This window comes from Anthonomus grandis, chromosome 19 (assembly GCF_022605725.1).
Source record: "Anthonomus grandis grandis chromosome 19, icAntGran1.3, whole genome shotgun sequence".
Lineage (NCBI taxonomy): Eukaryota > Metazoa > Arthropoda > Insecta > Coleoptera > Curculionidae > Anthonomus > Anthonomus grandis.
The window spans coordinates 5,836,276-5,856,357 of NC_065564.1; the positions used below are offsets into that span (position 1 = coordinate 5,836,276).

At 41.8% G+C, this 20,082-nt stretch overlaps 1 protein-coding gene and 1 long non-coding RNA gene across 2 annotated transcripts in view; one reads left to right on the plus strand and one right to left on the minus strand.

Moving 5' to 3' along the window:
* LOC126747718 (dendritic arbor reduction protein 1-like) overlaps window positions 1–20,082 on the plus strand; it is a 190,656-nt gene that overhangs the window by 27,315 nt on the left and 143,259 nt on the right. The window lies entirely within an intron of this gene.
* Window positions 12,870–15,324, minus strand: LOC126747719 (uncharacterized). Its single transcript, XR_007664357.1, has 3 exons — window positions 15,164–15,324; window positions 14,818–14,990; window positions 12,870–14,471 (listed from the first exon to the last, which is right to left on the minus strand). It is a non-coding gene; the product is annotated as an uncharacterized LOC126747719 (long non-coding RNA).

Consider the following 20,082-nt stretch of genomic DNA (forward strand, 5'->3'; position numbering starts at 1 on the left):
GGATTTTTAGGTGTTGAGATGTTCGCCGTCCAATTTTAAACATGTGCGCAAAGTTTTACATTTCTCAGATCCATTCCATTGGCTACCTCTTCGCATTATCTCGATTTCCATGTATCTTTTACACACTTTAAATAATTAATTAATTAACCTTTACCGAGCGGTGAGATGCTGGCACACCAATTTTTGGGACTTATTGCACCAGGATTCCACGTGTCTATCATAGATAAATCCCTCAAAAATTCTAAGCCTAATGCCCTTAAATGGACAAAATTTAAATGCATTTACTAAGTGCTGAGACGTTGGCAGGCCAGTTTTAAGCAAATGCGCAACTTTTTGCGACGATTTGTGCACGATTACAGCAAACAATGTGGCGATATTATTTAGATCCTTACAGTCGGATACATCTTCCCATTATCACGACTTCCATGTATGCTTACACCTAACTAACTGATGAACCTTTTCAGAATATTGAGGGATTTAGGACTAAGCGTAATAGGCATTTTTCGACCGGTGACATATTGATAATTAAATGGAGGTTAGTGCGCAACGTTCTGCGCCGATAAGTATAGTTGCTTCTTCATTTATGCCCATTCCATGTTAAACGTAGATTCCCCAAAACTCCTCCCAAGACGGCAAAACCAAATTCTTAAATGGGGAAAAAAAATTTACCAATTTGAAACATGTGCGCAACCCTTTGCTTCGATTTCTACGAGATTTTAGCAAATAATTTGACGACATTATTTAGATCCTTGACCAGATGTTGGTCGCACGAGTTTTAGGACAACGCGCAACTTTCTACGCCGATAAGTAGAGCTACTACATCGCCTAAAGGCCATTTCTATTGGCCAGGATTCTATGTGTCTACCTTAGTGTCTACTAAAGATAAATCTCTCAAAAATCCTAATCCTAATGCACTCAAATGGCCAAAATTTAAATATGAGGTAAGATGTTGGCAGGCCACTTTTAAGCAAACGCGCAATCTTTTGCGTCGATTTGCACGCAAGGTGTAAATTGGGCGCCACGTTTGACAGCCAAAATGTCACATGATTATGACATGACAGGTCGACAGTTGACAGTGACACTTAGTAAACATGCAGCCTTAGCTAGAACGCATCCTGATCGTAAAAAATTATTATCAAAATGGTAAAAGTTGTTTAAATAATTGAATATGTTGTTCCGGAATGGTCAACCGAGTATATAGGGAGCCGCGTCGCTGTTGGGAGTCAGCTGTCAGGTTCGAAATATTGGCGCGACATTTAAATAGCTTTAAATAAAAGCAGTAGAAATAAATATCGGTTGTAGTCGTGAGTGATCGTGTTTTCGTAGTGAATAATGTGTGAAACACACCATACGAGCTCGTTCAGAACAAAACATCACGGCTGTCACATCAGTTGGATCTTTAAGCAACCGGTTGATTTTGCAAATAAAATTAGATGCAGTGATGAGGCCCATTATCACCTCGATGGCCTCGTTAATGGGCAATTGGGGCCAAAAATCCACGAATGATCCATCACAAGGCAATGCATTCACAACATATCACTGTACGGTGTGCATTATGGTCTGGATGAATGATTTGGACCATTTTTCTGCGAAAACGAAGAAGGTAATGCAGTAACGGTGAAAGGCGAACGTTATTGTGCTATGATAACACAGTTACTTGGGAGCAATTGATCTTGACGACATGTGGTTTCAGCAGGATGGTGCCACATGTCATACCACCCGTGAAACACTGACGATCTTGCACGAATTTGCTCCTGGTCGTGTCATTTCCCTATTTGGTGACCAGAATTGACCTCCACGCTCTTGCGATTTAACGCTTTTAGACTTCTGGCTGTGGGGTTATTTGAAGTCACAGGCTTATGCCCATATGATTAATTGATGAATCTTTCCTGAACGGTAAGATGTAGGCGCACAAGGCAAATGCGCAACTTTCTGCGTCAATTTAATTCGTCCCACTGTTTGTGTGACAATTTTGGTTAATAATGGCTGTATGAGTCTTGCTCTCCCTATCCTTCTTGCACTCTATTGATTAAACGATAGACATTAAGTAAGATTTCCTGAGCGCCATAAATACGCCGTATAAGTCAAGCAGGCGCAGAAAAAACGCATATCAAACGATGCGTCCGAGCGGTCTCGCATAAAAGCAGAAATGTACGTGGGCAGTGATACCAACCGTATAAACATATTATCGAGCTAATTGTTTCAGGTCGTAACTTCGCACCTCCTAAGTCGGCCGCTGTTGCGGCAAACGTTCAAATAAAACAATGCTGCGGAGCCGTTATGGTCTGTTTTCGACACGATAATAATTCGCATTAAAAAAATCTCACTTTACGGCACCATTACGCATAAACAATCAGCCATCGGAGTGTTGATTGGCGCGTTTGTAGCAACCACGCAGCAGGTCATAGAGCAAGGGCTGCGCAGTTGAGTCGCGCAATTACCGAAAAAGTGGGCTACGTTAATAGGTTTTAAACTTCTTAAGAACATACTTAAACGCGAAAGAAATACAACCGCGAACACAGTGGGTCTCGCTCGGAACGCCACCCGCGGCTCGTTAATAGACCTCATGCTCGCCAATGGGATTTCTTCGGCTTCTCCCGGTCTAAAGGGCAATTAATGGATTTCCTTATTTTGTACAATAACCATAAAAATCCCTTTTACACGGTTCGCGGGGCCAGCTAAACTGTCGTTGCCTTCACACAAATCAAACCCTTGACATGTGTGTATACGTGTGACGATTTTCTACAACGTTTAAGGTGCCCTCGACCGTTAAAATGGATCTCTATTCACATCCGGGGAATCGAATCACCATCGTAATAAACTTTTATTATTTTATTTTTTTTTTGTTTGGACGTCTAGAGCTGGTTTCCGGTTGACGTCTTACTGAAAAGGAGCAGTTTTTAGGGTTATTGGGTGCTTTGAAGGGTTCGAATCAGGGTATTTACTACCCATACTTTTCACTCGTGGTACAGGTCGGCTTAGTCTCTCTCTCTCAGCTATTAATAGCACTCCTATGTTATCTAGTGAAAACACTTTGATATAAGTGTAGACTCCCACTTAAATTTGTCTTCATTCATCATAAGATATTTCCCTAGCACATTGCTCTATTGAGATTCTTTACTGTGCACTAGTTCGTTCCACCTAGAGTATGGTCTATGTATCCAGACATTCCCCCCCTTCAAATCTCCGGGCATGGATGGATTATATCCATGCCTTTTGCAAAACGGGTTAGAAGTACTAACCCCACACATAGTCAGACTATTCAGGACGTCCCAAAGTTATGGCGTCAAGTGAAAGTCGTCTTCGTTCCGAAACCCGAAAAAAGCGATTTTACAGATTCTAAATCGTACCGACCTATCAGCCTTACCAGCTTTATGCTGAAGGCGATGGAGAGGCTGATTGATCGGTACCTTAAGGAAAGCATCCTGGTCAAAAAACCACTGCATGTGCACCAATACGCCTATCAGGCGGGCAAATCCACGGACCTGGCCCTACACCACCAAGGTGGAGGGTGCTCCGGCTAGTGGCACGGCCTGTCTGGGTGCGTTTCTAGACAGTGAAGGGGCGTTCGACAATACCCCTTTCGCATTAATCTGCCAAGCACTCGAGAGCCGCGGCTCAGAACCCTGTTTGGTTAGCTGGATAGAGGCCATGCTCTCGAAACGTCATGTATCTGCCCAGCTCAACAAAGAGATTGTCGAAACGTTGGCGGCTAGGGGCTGCCCGCAGCGAGGGGTATTGTCCCCTACCTTGTGGTCGACAGCCTGATAAATCTTTTAAACAATGCTGGCCTATACACACAGGCCTACGCTGATGATCTGGTAATCCTTTACCCGGGGAAAGACGCCTCTCAATGCGGGGCCCTATGATGAGAGCCCTGCGTATGGTGGACATATGGTGCCTCTCGGAGGGTCTAAGGATTAACCCCAAAAAAGCAGAACTCCTACTATTCACGAGGAGACGTAACTTTGGCACGCCCCCTGTTATATCTCTAGCTGGCGTGCAGCTGCATTACTCCAGGACAGTTCGATTTCTGGGAATGAAGTTAGATCCCAAACTCTCCTGGTACGATCATGCAGACACCAGAATGAAGAAGGCCACCTGCGCGCTATGGGCCTGCAGTACCTGGGGTCTGTCTCCTAAGATCCTCCACTGGATCTACTCGCGCATTGTAAGACCTCTCCTCACGTACGGGGCTATCGTTTGGTGGCCATGTACGGAGAAAGCGAAAATTCGTGCTCAACTGGACAGAGCCCAACGTCTTGCATGTCTCAGCATAACGAGTTCCATGCGGACGGCGCCAACTAGAGCGCTCGAGGCTCTGCTGGGGCTTCCGCCTCTGGACCTCGTTGTGCAATTCAAGGCAATGAGGACTGCGTACAGGCTATACGTCCTCGGCGAACTACGTGCTGGCGAGAACGGTCACGCAAAAATTTGGTCCTCTCCTTCTGATGCGCAGTGACTGCATGGCTCCAGCGACTGTGGACTGCGAGGGATTCGTGACGCACATTGCAGGTAGAGAGGAGTGGCAGCATTCCAACAGACCTGCATTGCTAAATAGGGGGACCATCTGGTACACAGTTATCTCCAGAATGAATAACAGAGCTGGATCAGGGCTTTGTGGTGGGATCCCAGATACCAGTAGGGCATACTCGCTCGAGCACGCCACTATCTTTCAGGCCGAAGTATTCGCTGTATTAAAATGCGGACAGTAAATCCTAAGCTGCGGACACCGCAATACAGTCGTAACAATATGCTCGGACAGCAGAGCTGCCATTAAGGCTATCATGGCCGCAAAGGTAAGCTCCAAGCTTGTACTAGAGTGCATAAAAGTCGTGAAAAAACTGGTGCAGGTTGGCTGCAGGATCCAGCTCGTCTGGATACCCGGCCACGCAGGCCATGCAGGTAATGAGGAAGCGGACTTTCTTGCCAGACTGGGATCCGCGAATGTGCCGATGGGGCCGGAACCCATAGTTGGTATCGCCAAATGCGTTGCGGTCGCGTCAATGAAGAGTCTGCTGGACAAGTGGACCCACCGAAGATGGACTGAGTCCCCTGGTATGAGACAGGCCAAAGCGCACATAGGTGGGCCCTCTGCCTGTCTCACCAAAAATCTACTACGCCTAAAAAGACGCGAAATTCGGCTAGTGATAGGTCTTTTAACCAGTCACTGGCACTTAAGAAGCTATCTCCATACTATCGGTATTGATTATTAGGAGACTGGTCCATTAGGAGACCTATATGCATAACTGCCTTGGCAGCCCACTGTTTTGACAATTCAATTCATGGTCTATCTATTTGGCTTCCTCATTATAACAATCACATTCAGATGATTGAACAGGCTCAGCACGAATTTTTAAGATACATTGCCTTCAAAAGGAATGTTCCATTTCCCATTATTTACTACGAATTTGAGTCTGAACTTAATATCCATACTCTCCAAACCCGTTGTAAACATCCATTCTGGATCTTGCTGTCCAGGTATACTCGGTAAAATTGGTCTGCATGTTCCTTATAGACAGACCGATTATGGAAATAGTTCCCTTGTTACCAGGGTAGACAGTACTCGGATCAGTTGGATTCTTTCACTAATGTTAAAAGTCAATGTTTTGTGAATTTATTACCGTGATGCAAACATATTTAAGTCAAACTGTACTCCTGTTTTTAATGTTTTATATTTTTGTAAATTGGGCAAATGCCTGTTGAAAGAGAAATAAATAAATATATGCTAACAGTGAAATGCTCCTTTGCGCAGCTTTCAGAATTCAGAAGGTGCTGCGCCGTGGTCAATAACTCGTTGACAAGTCACTCTGTCTTTCTCTACATAAATGACCTTGTTTTTGGAAGTAGAAAATGAACATACAGACTTGGCAAATTTTGTAGACGACACTAAACTGTATTACTTGACATCGATGACTCTAGCAAAATCTTTAGCAAGGTTTGGGGTAATTTTCTGGGGTGAAACTAGTATGTTGAAGGTTATTTTTCTTACGCAAAAGAGAGCAATTCAAAATATGGCATTTAGAAGAAAATCCAAAGAAATCAATTTATATGAACTGTGTATGCTTTATATTTTTGAATGTATGATATTTCCTTGTAAAAAACCAACATAACCTTCAAAAATTTGAAAAATATAATACACGCTCAGTAAACTATGATGTTGCATTTTTTAAGAAACCTTTATTTGATATCTTAGTTACCCTTATAGCATTGAGGAATTGATGAATTATAATATGGTTTAAACTTGTGATTTTTATTGTTTGCCCATTATTTGTTTGTTGAAAAATTAGCTTGCTTTGCCTTTACAATTATTTTGATAATGTGCTACACCCATCAACATGAAGAGTCTTTTTTTCAACAGCGGTTTTGGTGCCAAAAACGCAGGTACTTTGACTCCTTTTTTCTTATTAATTTTAACGGCTGATGCTAAAATCCAACACATGTTTCCAATATCTAAAATTGCCACGCGTTTTACGATATAAAAACCACCACATAAAACACCTGGAGAGCAGATAAACCGCCATAAAACCGAAAACCGAACGGTATTAAAACGCCATAAAACGTCTCAAAAAAAAAAATTGAACGAGATGTCTTTTGCGGCTTACGGAGGGAAAATCTGCGATAAATCAAATCGGCTACAAGGGTCTCATAAGCGTTAATTACCGCTCAATCAAACGTGTAATTACGATAAAATAATCGGCAATTATCTAATTTGTATAATTTTTTAAATACCGACCGTTTAATGTCACTTCACGAGGGAACACCTTAACTTAAATATCACTCACAACCGGGATAAGTAGTTAAGACATTTCTGTTTAATTGTAGATTAGTTATTGTGCTTTAATCAAGGACGATAATATAAATATATTACTAGCGCAGCTTTTTTTTTATATCGTTTATGTTGCGTTAGTGCGCTTGCCCACATGATGCACAAAAAACAAATCAAACGCTGAGCGTCAAGAAGGCTGCGTACTGCGTTGCGCCGTTGCTTACAACTCACCGCTAAAAAATTTCAGTTGATAAAAGTCCTCGTACCTCCTCAGACAACTCAATTAAACCCTAGAAAGTTAATTGCAACGACAAAACAATGTTAATAAGACGAGCGTACTAAAGATCGTAAATAAAAGTTCGGAAATGAGCCCCAGGTCCCGTGGGCAGATGAAAATCTCGAATTAATAACGCGAAATTGTCTTTTTTCGCGTTTTAATTGTTCTGTCATATTATAAAATTCGTATGACGCGATGTGGGACTATGCTTCCTACACGGGTTATGTCAGGTCGCAGTTTACAGCGTTACTTTTTCTTAGAACCCAAGGCTACAGCGGAGCAAATTGGCAATAACATTAATTAAATTTCGATTAAAAAAACTCGCGTAAAACATATTTTAATGAGCCGATAACGATCGCGGTATACATATTAAAACAATGAATGCAAGAATCAATAGACGCCAAGTCGGGCAGCTGCGACGGCCAGAAAGATTGACAGTGACCTTAGCATTAATTAGGCAACCCGTAATTCGGTTACATTACAGTTTGCGTAACAATCGCACTAAAAAAAAACCAACGCACATTCGATATCTTCTTTACAACCATCGCACGACTTATCTGGCTTTTGTACGGAGCGCGTAAAGTACTGTATTTATGTACTGCCTTCCCGGTACGTCGTTATTTACCTCGCATAAACGTTTTATTCGATTTGACGTTGCTAATGCCTTCTGTGCTTCGGACTCCTCTTGAGGTCGGATCTCTATTATATGTTGCCGGCCCGAGACTTGAACCGACTATTCACGTGAATATACTCGGTTTTTATTATATCACACATGTTTAGTTTGGAAGTCGTAGGAAGACGAGTTTTAGGCAACGGCGCAGCATCACGAGCCTTGATTCTCCAAACATCTCATTGTCAGTTAATTGAAAATTTAATCAACAGGAGTCGCTGAGGTAAACGTTATATAGTCAACGACCGAGCACCACCTTCTTGATTTGTCTAACATCTCACCATCAGTAAATTGACGAGAAACGTAATATAATTAATGGCGCAACGAGGTGCGCAGCATCTCTATCATCACCCCCTTGATTTGTTCACCACCTCACCGTCAGTGACTCGTGTTAGCCAGCCAAACTAACTGATTTTAATCTTAAAATCACGAATTTTGAAAATAAAGAATTTTTGTCTTTTGGTTTAAAAAATTTATATAATCATGAGTTTGCACATGCTTGCATTGTCTTAATTAAAGTCTACCGTCATTCTGAGTCATTTAAACCTTATCAATAATTTTTTATTTATTTTAATTAAAATCAGCCGTCCTCTCTTACGACATAATTATTATGTTCTGACTTCTGAGGCTGATTAAACGCTATCCGCGCCATCTACGAGCACCTTTCACGACGAGAGACAAAGATGGAAAATAGTCGGATGTTTTATTAGCACACAGTTGCATGTCCCTTTGCTTGTCTCAAGTGAGATGTCAATACACCAAGTCGTTATCAACTGCGTAACGCCGTACGCAAACGAGTGCCAAAAAAGTCATGGTAGCGGTGAGATGTCGCGAAACGTTTTGTCGACAGCTATGCGCGGTGCGTTGCGCAACTACTCGCCGCTGATAAAACGGAAATCTGTTTGAATGTTGCCGATATATAATAAGTCACTTGAACTTTAGCGAGCGCACAAATCATTAAAATAAGAAAGCAATAAATCGGGACCGCGTCGAATCGACTTAAATAAAGTACGAGACGGTAGCGCCGGAGGGCAGCACTATCGACAGATATCACGAAGACGACATTTCAGTCTCTCTCTAAACAATTAGGTTTGGCACATACTTTCCGAAACTAGGGGGGTTTACGGTCAAAACAATCAACAAATCCGTCTTTACCCTTGACTGTTACCTTAACATGAGAGGCAGTTTCTGCACATTATCTGACCTAAATACCAGGCCGTAGAGTCGATTTTGTAACGCCATAGACAATACATCATGTCGAAAATGCCCGGGCAAGATAAATCGCCTGGCCAATGATGTGGAAACCCCATATAATATACACTATGGGCCTGTTATCGCGCACCGTCGGTCTATGACTTACTTTGTTTTAATTCTCGACGGTTATTTTTAGTTTATTTATAGTTACGACGAAATTATTATAATTCAAAAAGCGAGGCACAATAGTTCGTTTTCATATTTTACGATCCGATGCGATCAGATAAAGATCGTAAAGGTAATTGAAACTGTCACTGCGCCCGATAAACATCCCAGAGATGAGTGAGCTCGCGGAGCGAACTTTATGTGTCAAATGCCCATAAATAGTGCCGATAATTGTCAAAGATAAATTAGATAGAGTGGATGTTTGCAATTTACTTTGTCTCTCGTTCCCGGACCCAGATGTGGCAAAGACGAATGTGCGAAACGTCGCCGATCTTTAAATTGGAAAAATCGTTTCACGTTTTTAATTAGCATAACCACAATGTTCATTAGTTGTGACACCTGTTTTTGGCTACCGGCCTTCTCTCTCAGTTTCGTTGGGCTCCAGAGAGTCTCCCAGTGTCATCATGAATGACAGAGATATCGACAGAATGGCGTGAGAGACAAAAGACAGGCCATGGACGTCGTCCTCTTCTGTTATATGACCTTTCCGACATGTTCTCTTGTCTATCCTCCGATTACTCTGTTCCTGTCAATCGCGCAACACAATGCGCAGCGTCACAAGCGCCGCCCCCCATAATTTGTCTAACATATCTAGGTCAGTGAGTAGAAAAACAACAAAATTTCAATTAATAAAACTTCAACGCAGCCGCCTTGATTCCCCTCACTTACGACTAGAAAAGATCTTTATTTTTACTGTATTTATTGACAACTATTTAAATTTCGCGCCAATATTCCGAATTTTACTTCACTGACATGACAACTGATTACTATCGACCATGCGGCTTCTTATATACTCGGCAGAACACTCTTCCAGAAGAGCCTCGCCAACCTTCGAGACGTCGTGCGCTGTACCACTTGTATTATTCCGGATTGATGGAGAATGATGGCAAATAGAATTTCTTGGTAGGCAATAGACAGGTCATGGACGTCGCTTCGTCCTCCTTGTTCTCTATCTTGTTCTTCCTACCATCATCCCATTCCTGTCAATGGCGCAACGAAGTGCGCAGAGTCATAAGCACCGCCCCCCATGATTTCTTTAGCATCTCACCCTTAGTGAGTAGTAAAACAACAAATTTCAATCAATAGAACTCCAACGCAACCTCCTTGATTCCCCTCACTTACGACTAGAAAAGATCTTTATTTTTACTGTATTTATTGACAACTATTTAAATTTCGCGCCAATATTCCGAATTTTACTTCACTGACATGACAACTGATTACTATCGACCATGCGGCTTCTTATATACTCGGCAGAACACTCTTCCAGAAGAGCCTCGCCAACCTTCGAGACGTCGTGCGCTGTACCACTTGTATTATTCCGGATTGATGGAGAATGATGGCAAATAGAATTTCTTGGTAGGCAATAGACAGGTCATGGACGTCGCTTCGTCCTCCTTGTTCTCTATCTTGTTCTTCCTACCATCATCCCATTCCTGTCAATGGCGCAACGAAGTGCGCAGAGTCATAAGCACCGCCCCCCATGATTTCTTTAGCATCTCACCCTTAGTGAGTAGTAAAACAACAAATTTCAATCAATAGAACTCCAACGCAACCTCCTTGATTCCCCTCACTTACGACTAGAAAAGATCTTTATTTTTACTGTATTTATTGACAACTATTTAAATTTCGCGCCAATATTCCGAATTTTACTTCACTGACATGACAACTGATTACTATCGACCATGCGGCTTCTTATATACTCGGCAGAACACTCTTCCAGAAGAGCCTCGCCAACCTTCGAGACGTCGTGCGCTGTACCACTTGTATTATTCCGGATTGATGGAGAATGATGGCAAATAGAATTTCTTGGTAGGCAATAGACAGGTCATGGACGTCGCTTCGTCCTCCTTGTTCTCTATCTTGTTCTTCCTACCATCATCCCATTCCTGTCAATGGCGCAACGAAGTGCGCAGAGTCATAAGCACCGCCCCCCATGATTTCTTTAGCATCTCACCCTTAGTGAGTAGTAAAACAACAAATTTCAATCAATAGAACTCCAACGCAGCCGCCTTGATTCCCCTCACTTACGACTAGAAAGATCTTTAATTTTACTGTATTTATTGACAACTATTTAAATTTCGCGCCAATATTCCGAACTTTACTTCACTGACATGACAACTGATTACTATCGACCATGCGGCTTCTTATATACTCGGCAGAACGCTCTTCCAGAAAATTCTCGCCAACCTTCGAGACGTCGTGCAGTGTACCATTTGTATTATTCCGGAATGATGGAGAATCAGCTGGTTTCTCGGTGTTGACAGTATCGTTACAGTATTGTGGAAAAATGTAATATAAGCACTGGTACAACTAAGTGCGCAGAACTCAAAGCAGTTCTCTTGTCTGCTCTCCCATCATCCAGGTCTCGTCGATCCTTTTAACCTGTACTCATCTGATCCCTCTCACGTTTTTTAATCATTGGATTTGATGATCCAAAAGAGGCATAATTCAGAGCACATCCAGTTTCTTCCTTAATAACTAGGAACGCAACATCTCAAGGACACACATTCAGATTCCGACTAAGAATTCTTTAGGGTTTTGCCCAGACTTAATTCTTTGGTTGAATTTCGGCACGTTAGTCAACAGTGAGTTCTTCAACAGCGCAGCATCCTCTGCGTCCTTCAATTCATAGCTGCGCAGTTACCAATAGGGTGGTGTAACGTCAATATGTCACCGCTGGGCCACGTAACCGACAAGTTTTTGATCAATCGAAGGTAACATCTTGGTTTTGATCATGCGTGTTGCTCCTAGACTAAGAGACTTCCAGAAGAGTTGCGCAGTTGCCAAAAAAAGAGGTAATCGAACATCTCACCGCTATATACTTGACGTAATAACTAAATCAACGACCGCATCATAACATCGTTGTGTTCGTGATATGGCGACACTCCGGACGAGGAAAATATCATTATTGCCATACATGACATGTCCCAGGGGAGCTGGGTAATTAAATTACTGTACCCGACATGAAATACAGCCTCTGCGGTGTAATATTTCAATGACAAGTCGAATTAATCATTGGCAGCTAGGCAGACGTGAAATTATACATCACAAATCTTGCGTTAGCCTCTATCATTACCCGTTGTCCGTAAACTTACACATTGTCTTAAGGATGACTAATGACGTAGCGGAATAGAAAAAGTTTTGCGTTTTATTACGTAATAATTAATCCGGGAACAAAAGTCTTAATCGACTCCCTGGTTTACCGCGTGCTTCTACGCAACTACCGTCTAGATTACATCAATTACGCGTCCGAAGCGTTTCCGCAAAACATTAAGATTTTCATCTGATGTGTGGTAAATGAACATACGGTATAAATGAACATAAACAGCCACAAAAATGGCCATACGTGTTCAACGTCCGCCAGTGAATCAACGAGTTTATACCTCCCGGCCGCCATATCTTTCGATTATGACTTCCTTGTGAAAAAACAGGCGAAATGTCAGAGATTTTACTTTGGAGAATAGAAAATGAGCGGTGAGATATTATTTGACGCCTCGGGATTTATTAAGTAGCCATTGCCATGTCAAGATTCACGTTGAAGACGTTATTCGGGACACAAGCGGTGAGTCTTTTACTTCAATACAACGGATGCGTACATCCCTAAAATCGGACACCTGACCCGACAGTTGTTAGTGATCAGCTGCGCAGATGTCAAAAACGTGTCTGTGAGATGGGAGAAAAATGGGTTGCTCACTAATGAATCAAAAGTTTTGTACCTTTTGGCCACCGTAGCCTCCTCGGATATTAATTAATATAGTGTTTGAAAACAATAGAATTGGCCGGCGCGACCGTATACTCAGTAAATCTGAAAATTCTTAAAAGATTTTACGTTTTCTCGGGGCACGAAGAAGAACTTTATAGCATTATCTGGCTGACATTTTCGGTTTTACAGTTTACAGCAACCTGCATTACCTGAAGCACACAAGAAGTCGGTTATAGTTCAGTGGTAATCTCACAATGGATGCATAAATTCTTATTGTGTCGGACTTACTTTCACAAAAAACTTTAGTATTTCGTAAAATGTCGACCGGAGGCGAATTAATGTTCGCTATTATGTTCGTTTGGTGTATTTTTTTTTAAAACTTTTCGCCCTTTTTCCAATCAACGATCGGTTGTTGCAACTGACCGTCCACTTACGATGACCGGCCTTGCACGCTAAATTTCAATGTTTGCTTAATGTTATTAATAATCGATAGATCGGCAGCATAACATTAAATTTGATATATTTATCAAGAGCCGATTCGTTATTTATTGCGGCACGGATTTATTACGAAATGCTTTTCGATACTTTACTGATCAATGAAGGTTTAAATCGGTAATAGATTCTTTTAAGTGGATTTTTAATTCATTTTGAAAGGTCCCAGTAATGAAGTTTTGCAATTGTAATTCTCCTGAGTTAAGAAATCATGCATAAATATAACAAATTCATTTGACAGGGATAGTCATACCTCATGCGCAGCATTGGCCAGCGCGCTTTTTCTTTTTTGACCAAAGTTCGCAGGAAAGTTAAGAGAATCTAGGGTAAAAAAGTATAGTGTTAATTAGGTACATCAATGCTCGATCCAAGGCCATCTCCGCATGCGTATTCTCCAATTAGTTTCGAAGTTATGCACATTTTTCCAACTTGCCAGTGTGCCTCTGCACCTAGTCCTCTACGTTGACCAAAGTTCGCAGAAAAGTTAAGTGAATCCAGGGCAAAGAAGTATAGAGTTCGTTAGGTACACTCATGCTGAATTTAAAGCCATCTCCGCATGCGTATTCTCCAATTAGTTTCGAAGTTATGCACATTTTTCCAACTTGCCAGTGTGCCTCTTCACCTAGTCCTCTACGTTGACCAAAGTTCGCAGAAAAGTTAAGTGAATCCAGGGCAAAGAAGTATAGAGTTCGTTGGGTACACTCATGCTGAATTTAAAGCCATCTCCGCATGCGTATTCTCCAATTAGTTTCGAAGTTATGCACATTTTTCCAACTTGCCAGTGTGCCTCTGCACCTAGTCCTCTACGTTGACCAAAGTTCGCAGAAAAGTTAAGTGAATCCAGGGCAAAGAAGTATAGAGTTCGTTGGGTACACTCCTGCTGCATTCAAAGCCATCTCCGCATGCGTATTCTCCTATTAGTTTCGAAGTTATGCACATTTTTCGAACTTGCCAGTGTGCCTCTGCACCTAGTCCTCTACGTTGACCAAAGTTCGCAGAAAAGTTAAGTGAATCCAGGGCAAAGAAGTATAGAGTTCGTTAGATACACTCATGCTGCATTTAAAGCCATCTCCGCATGCGCATTCTCCAATTAGTTTCGAAGTTATGCACATTTTTCGAACTTGCCAGTGTGCCTCTTCACCTAGTCCTCTACGTTGACCAAAGTTCGCAGAAAAGTTAAGTGAATCCAGGGCAAAGAAGTATAGAGTTCGTTAGGTACACTCATGCTGAATTTAAAGCCATCTCCGCATGCGTATTCTCCAATTAGTTTCAAAGTTATGCACATTTTTCCAACTTGCCAGTGTGCCTCTTCACCTAGTCCTCTACGTTGACCAAAGTTCGCAGAAAAGTTAAGTGAATCCAGGGCAAAGAAGTATAGAGTTCGTTGGGTACACTCCTGCTGCATTCAAAGCCATCTCCGCATGCGTATTCTCCTATTAGTTTCGAAGTTATGCACATTTTTCGAACTTGCCAGTGTGCCTCTGCACCTAGTCCTCTACGTTGACCAAAGTTCGCAGAAAAGTTAAGTGAATCCAGGGCAAAGAAGTATAGAGTTCGTTAGATACACTCATGCTGCATTCAAAGCCATCTCCGCATGCGTATTCTCCAATTAGTTTCGAAGTTATGCACATTTTTCGAACTTGCCAGTGTGCCTCTTCACCTAGTCCTCTACGTTGACCAAAGTTCGGAAAAAAGTTAAGTGAATCCAGGGCAAAGAAGTATAGAGTTCGTTAGATACACTCATGCTGCATTCAAAGCCATCTCCGCATGCGTATTCTCCAATTAGTTTCGAAGTTATGCACATTTTTCGAACTTGCCAGTGTGCCTCTGCACCTAGTCCTCTACGTTGACCAAAGTTCGCAGAAAAGTTAAGTGAATCCAGGGCAAAGAAGTATAGAGTTCGTTAGGTACACTCATGCTGAATTTAAAGCCATCTCCGCATGCGTATTCTCCAATTAGTTTCGAAGTTATGCACATTTTTCCAACTTGCCAGTGTGCCTTTGCACCTAGTCCTCTACGTTGACCAAAGTTCGCAAAAAAGTTAAGTGAATCCAGGGCAAAGAAGTATAGAGTTCGTTGGGTACACTCCTGCTGCATTCAAAGCCATCTCCGCATGCCTATTCTCCAATTAGTTTCGAAGTTATGCACATTCTTCCAACTTGCCAGTGTGCCTTTGCACCTAGTCCTCTACGTTGACCAAAGTTCGCAAAAAAGTTAAGTGAATCCAGGGCAAAGAAGTATAGAGTTCGTTAGGTACACTCCTGCTGCATTTAAAGCCATCTCCGCATGCGTATTCTCCAATTAGTTTCGAAGTTATGCACATTTTTCCAACTTGCCAGTGTGCCTCTTCACCTAGTCCTCTACGTTGACCAAAGTTCGCAGAAAAGTTAAGTGAATCCAGGGCAAAGAAGTATAGAGTTCGTTGGGTACACTCATGCTGAATTCAAAGCCATCTCCGCATGCCTATTCTCCAATTAGTTTCGAAGTTATGCACATTTTTCCAACTTGCCAGTGTGCCTCTTCACCTAGTCCTCTACGTTGACCAAAGTTCGCAAAAAGGTTAAGTGAATCCAGGGCAAAGAAGTATAGAGTTCGTTAGTTATACTCCTGCTGCATTCAAAGCCATCTCCGAATGCCTATTCTCCAATTAGTTTCGAAGTTATGCACATTTTTCCAACTTGCCAGTGTGCCTCTGCACCTAGTCCTCTACGTTGACCAAAGTTCGCAAAAAAGTTAAGTGAATCCAGGGCAAAGAAGTATAGAATTCGTTGGGTACACTCCTGCTGAATTCAAAGCCATCTCCGCATGCGTATTCTCCAATTAGTTTCGAAGTTATGCACATTTTTCCAACTTGCCAGTGTGCCTCAGCACCTAGTCCTCTACGTTGACCAAAGTTCGCAAAAAAGTTAAGTGAATCCAGGGCAAAGAAGTATAGAGTTCGTTAGGTACACTCATGCTGAATTTAAAGCCATCTCCGCATGCCTATTCTCCAATTAGTTTCGAAGTTATGCACATTTTTCCAACTTGCCAGTGTGCCTCTTCACCTAGTCCTCTACGTTGACCAAAGTTCGCAGAAAACTTCAGCAAATCCAAGGCAAAGAAGTATAAAGTTCATTAGGAACCTCACCGCTCGATCCAAGGCCATCTACGCATGCCTATTCTCCAATTAGTTTGAAAGTTATGCACATTTTTTCAAGTTGTCAGTGTGCATCTTCACTTTTTCCTCTACTCTGGCCAATCTGTCAATTGGTATAAAATCTGTCCGCACTCTGTTTACCACGTTAAACCTTGTAACTGGGATGTTATCTTCTCACAATTACGTTGCGCAAGAAGCGAAGATGCGAGGCAAAAGAAGAGTTAAATAGGAATTTACAAGCAAATTATAAAATTTACAAGCGCGTCCAGTTTTTTCGCGAAAATACCTTTAAAAGAGCTGTCATAATGAGTCGATCTAAATGAATATCGCCGATACCTTAAGAGGCAAAGAAACGGCCCGTCAATTGATTACTCGCCATATTCGGCACGGAGAGCCGTTCGCCTGAAATGATAACAATTTGCTGCCGAGACGGCCGATGATTATAACCCGAGTATTCAATTTTTTTTTTCGCGACCTTATTTAGTCTGATTGTTGGTCTATTGGTGATTGGACGGCATTTTATTTATTAAAGTGAGAAACGCGCAATTGAGATGTCGCAGAACGAGAGCGGTGAGGTGGCGCAGCCTCGTGCGCATATTCTGGATCCACTTCTTAGCTGGGCTAGTGGTAAAGCTGCGCAGTAGTCAAAAACATCAAATCTGACCACTCACCGCTGGTTGACGGGAGAGAGTGAATTAAAAAAAAACGTTTGCGATTCTCTGATATTATGTATGATGAAAATAATTCATTTTCAAGATCACTATTGCACATTCTCGACTCAAATAGTGACAAAAAAGGGTTAGTTGACCATACACGGACTCGCATAATTTCCTTTTTATAGCGCGCTGCTTGTCATTTAACGTCGAGCGCGCAATTAACATAGGAAATAAGCAAATTCAACACTTTTCAAAGTTTTTCATTCGCACTTCAGTATTTATGCGGTTCAGTTGACGGGGAGTAGACGCATTAATTTGCACAAATTACCGGTTGAATTATGGGATTTAGAAAAAACCGAATTGTTTTATGGTATCGTGCGTGTCGGCATAATTATGTATGTATCGATATGTGCGTAGCGCGGCCGTAAATGTCGCGAGCGACACAAAAAAATGCGACAATTTGTGAAAGCAGCAGAAAAAAGGGTTTTCGGTATCGGTTCATTGTTTTAAAGAGTGAAAATCCAACTCCGTTTTTGGCATACGGTGGCCCAGATCGACGAAATCGCCAATGAGAGAGAGATCGCGCTAGCGGGTTTCACACACAAAGGGCACCGAATACCCGCCGTTCCCACCATTTAAAATAATAAAATTAATTGACGATCCGATAGCCATCTTTATTGGTAATAAACGTATATACTGAAGATATGTGCGAAAATTACAGGAGGACAACAAAGTTGTGTAGGTCAAAGCGACAATGAAAGATCGCAGATTAAAAATCCGAAAAGAATTATTGCGTTGCTCTAATTCTAACCGCTACCGAACGCAATATCTCAATGAATTATTAGAGCAATAATAATTACCCTTGACGAAAAGATGTAATCTGTACATTGACTAATGCGTTCGCCTTGATACCGGCTTTTGTTCCCATTGAACACCATTAACTTATTCTGACTCACTGCTACCTCCATCTTCACCCGTCAAAAATAAACATTCAAATGGCAACTGTGCGCACCATAATTCGACCCCAGAGACGCATCACCGAAGGGCGGAGCCTATTTGGGTTGCGCAGTTACCGAAAACGCCTACCTAACCTCTCATATAAATTGTTCAGATACACGTTTAAGGGACAAGAGGATCCTGGAAGGATCTTGAGGATTTGGTTCGAGTTAAGTCGGCGAAGGTCGGTAGTCAGTTCACACATTGGGAGGAGTCTTTGACCAAAGTTCGTAGAAAAGTTGAGTCGATCTATATTAAAGATTATTACTCAATCCCAGGCCACTTTCGCATGCCTTTTCTCCAATTCATTTAGAAGTTATAACACGAAATCAAAGTTCAGTGAATCGAAGGTAAAAAAGTGTAGGGTTGGTTAGATACGCACGATTGTTCGATCTTTGACCCTCTTCCCCTGCCTCTCCTCGAACTGTTGTAGAAGTTTTCTAAGTCGAATCTGTGCTTCACCTTGTCCTCTACTTAGACCAGAAGTTCGCAGAAAAGTTCAGTCAATCTAAGGCTAAAAGGTATAGGGTTAGTTAGGTACATCAATGCTCGATGCCAGGTCATCTCCGCATGCTCCTTCTCCAATGCGTTTGGTAAATATAAATTTTCTAAGTTCACTCTAGGTTTATTCGCCTTACCCTCTACATTGACCAAAGTTTGCAGACAAGTTCAGTGAATCCAAGGTAAAAAGGAATAATGTTGGTTAGATACACAACTGTTCCATCCTAGACACATGCTTCTCCTTTAACTGGTTTGGAAGTTATGACAAGTTTTTTAAGTTAAATCTGTGCTTTATCTTGTCATCTACTTATACCAAAGTTCGCAGCAGAATTCGATCAATCCAAGGGAAATAGGTATGGGATTGATTAGATATGCCATTGCTTGATCCCAGAGCCTCTCCGCATGCCTCTCCTCCAACTGATTTTGAAGGTATGACAAATTTTCCAAGTGCCGTTAACAAGAATGTAAGTTCGCAGAAAAGTTCAGTAAATCCCAGATAAGAAGGTATAGGGCTAGTTAAATACAACATTGTTCGATCCTAGACCCTCTCCACATGCCTTTTCTATTAAATTTCAATCTGTGCTTCACCTTGTCCTCGACTTTGACCAAAGTACGCAAAAAAGTTGAGTCAATTCAAGGCTAAGCCCCTTCTTTGGCAAACCTGGACACTCACTTGTCAAAAGGTGCTTCAACCACCTAAAAATCTTCATCTACACCATAAATACCCTTCTGGCAATCTATAGGGTCGTCCTTATTTGTCTGGCCATCATCTACAGAACCCACGTCATAAAAACTCTCCCGAATCACTACCAGGATCTCCATATCCATGCTTTAATTAATTGTTGGTGTTTTAGTGGTTCTTTTGGCATCTTGTAAAGGTTTTGGTGTCTTCGGAGCTACCCCCAAGTGCCTTCAAATGGCTTCTGTAGGATTTTCGTTCGTCCTAGTGTTCTAAGTAGTGATGCTGATGAAAACTGTAGTTTTAGAACCTGGAAGACTCTCTACAGCAAGTATTTTATGGGGGTTTTTATTGTAGGGATTGTTTTTGAGGGTGTTTGTGTTTTGCTCATGCAAGCCTTATACTGTTATCGATTTGTGCAAACAAGAAAATTAATAATTTATTAGTATAGTCAACTTGGCACAACTCTTACGCTGTTCTTATACGCATAATGAGGGCGGAGCTCCAGAGGCAGGGTGCGCAATAAACGTAAATGGGCCTGAAATGTAAAATTATGTGATGGGGAGTTTCTAGGACCTCCACAATAATTTTCCTTCAGATTACTCATCTGTAAATGGTACGAGTCGACCCTGTGGTATCAAAGCAAGACTCTCTTCTGTTGCATTTTTTCCCTCGAAGGACCGCCTACGTCCCAACATCCAGCTGGTAAAAGCAAAGTTATCGTGTGCAATACCCAATAATAATAAATAATAATTAGTTGTGAATTAAAGCCAAAGGTTCGGTT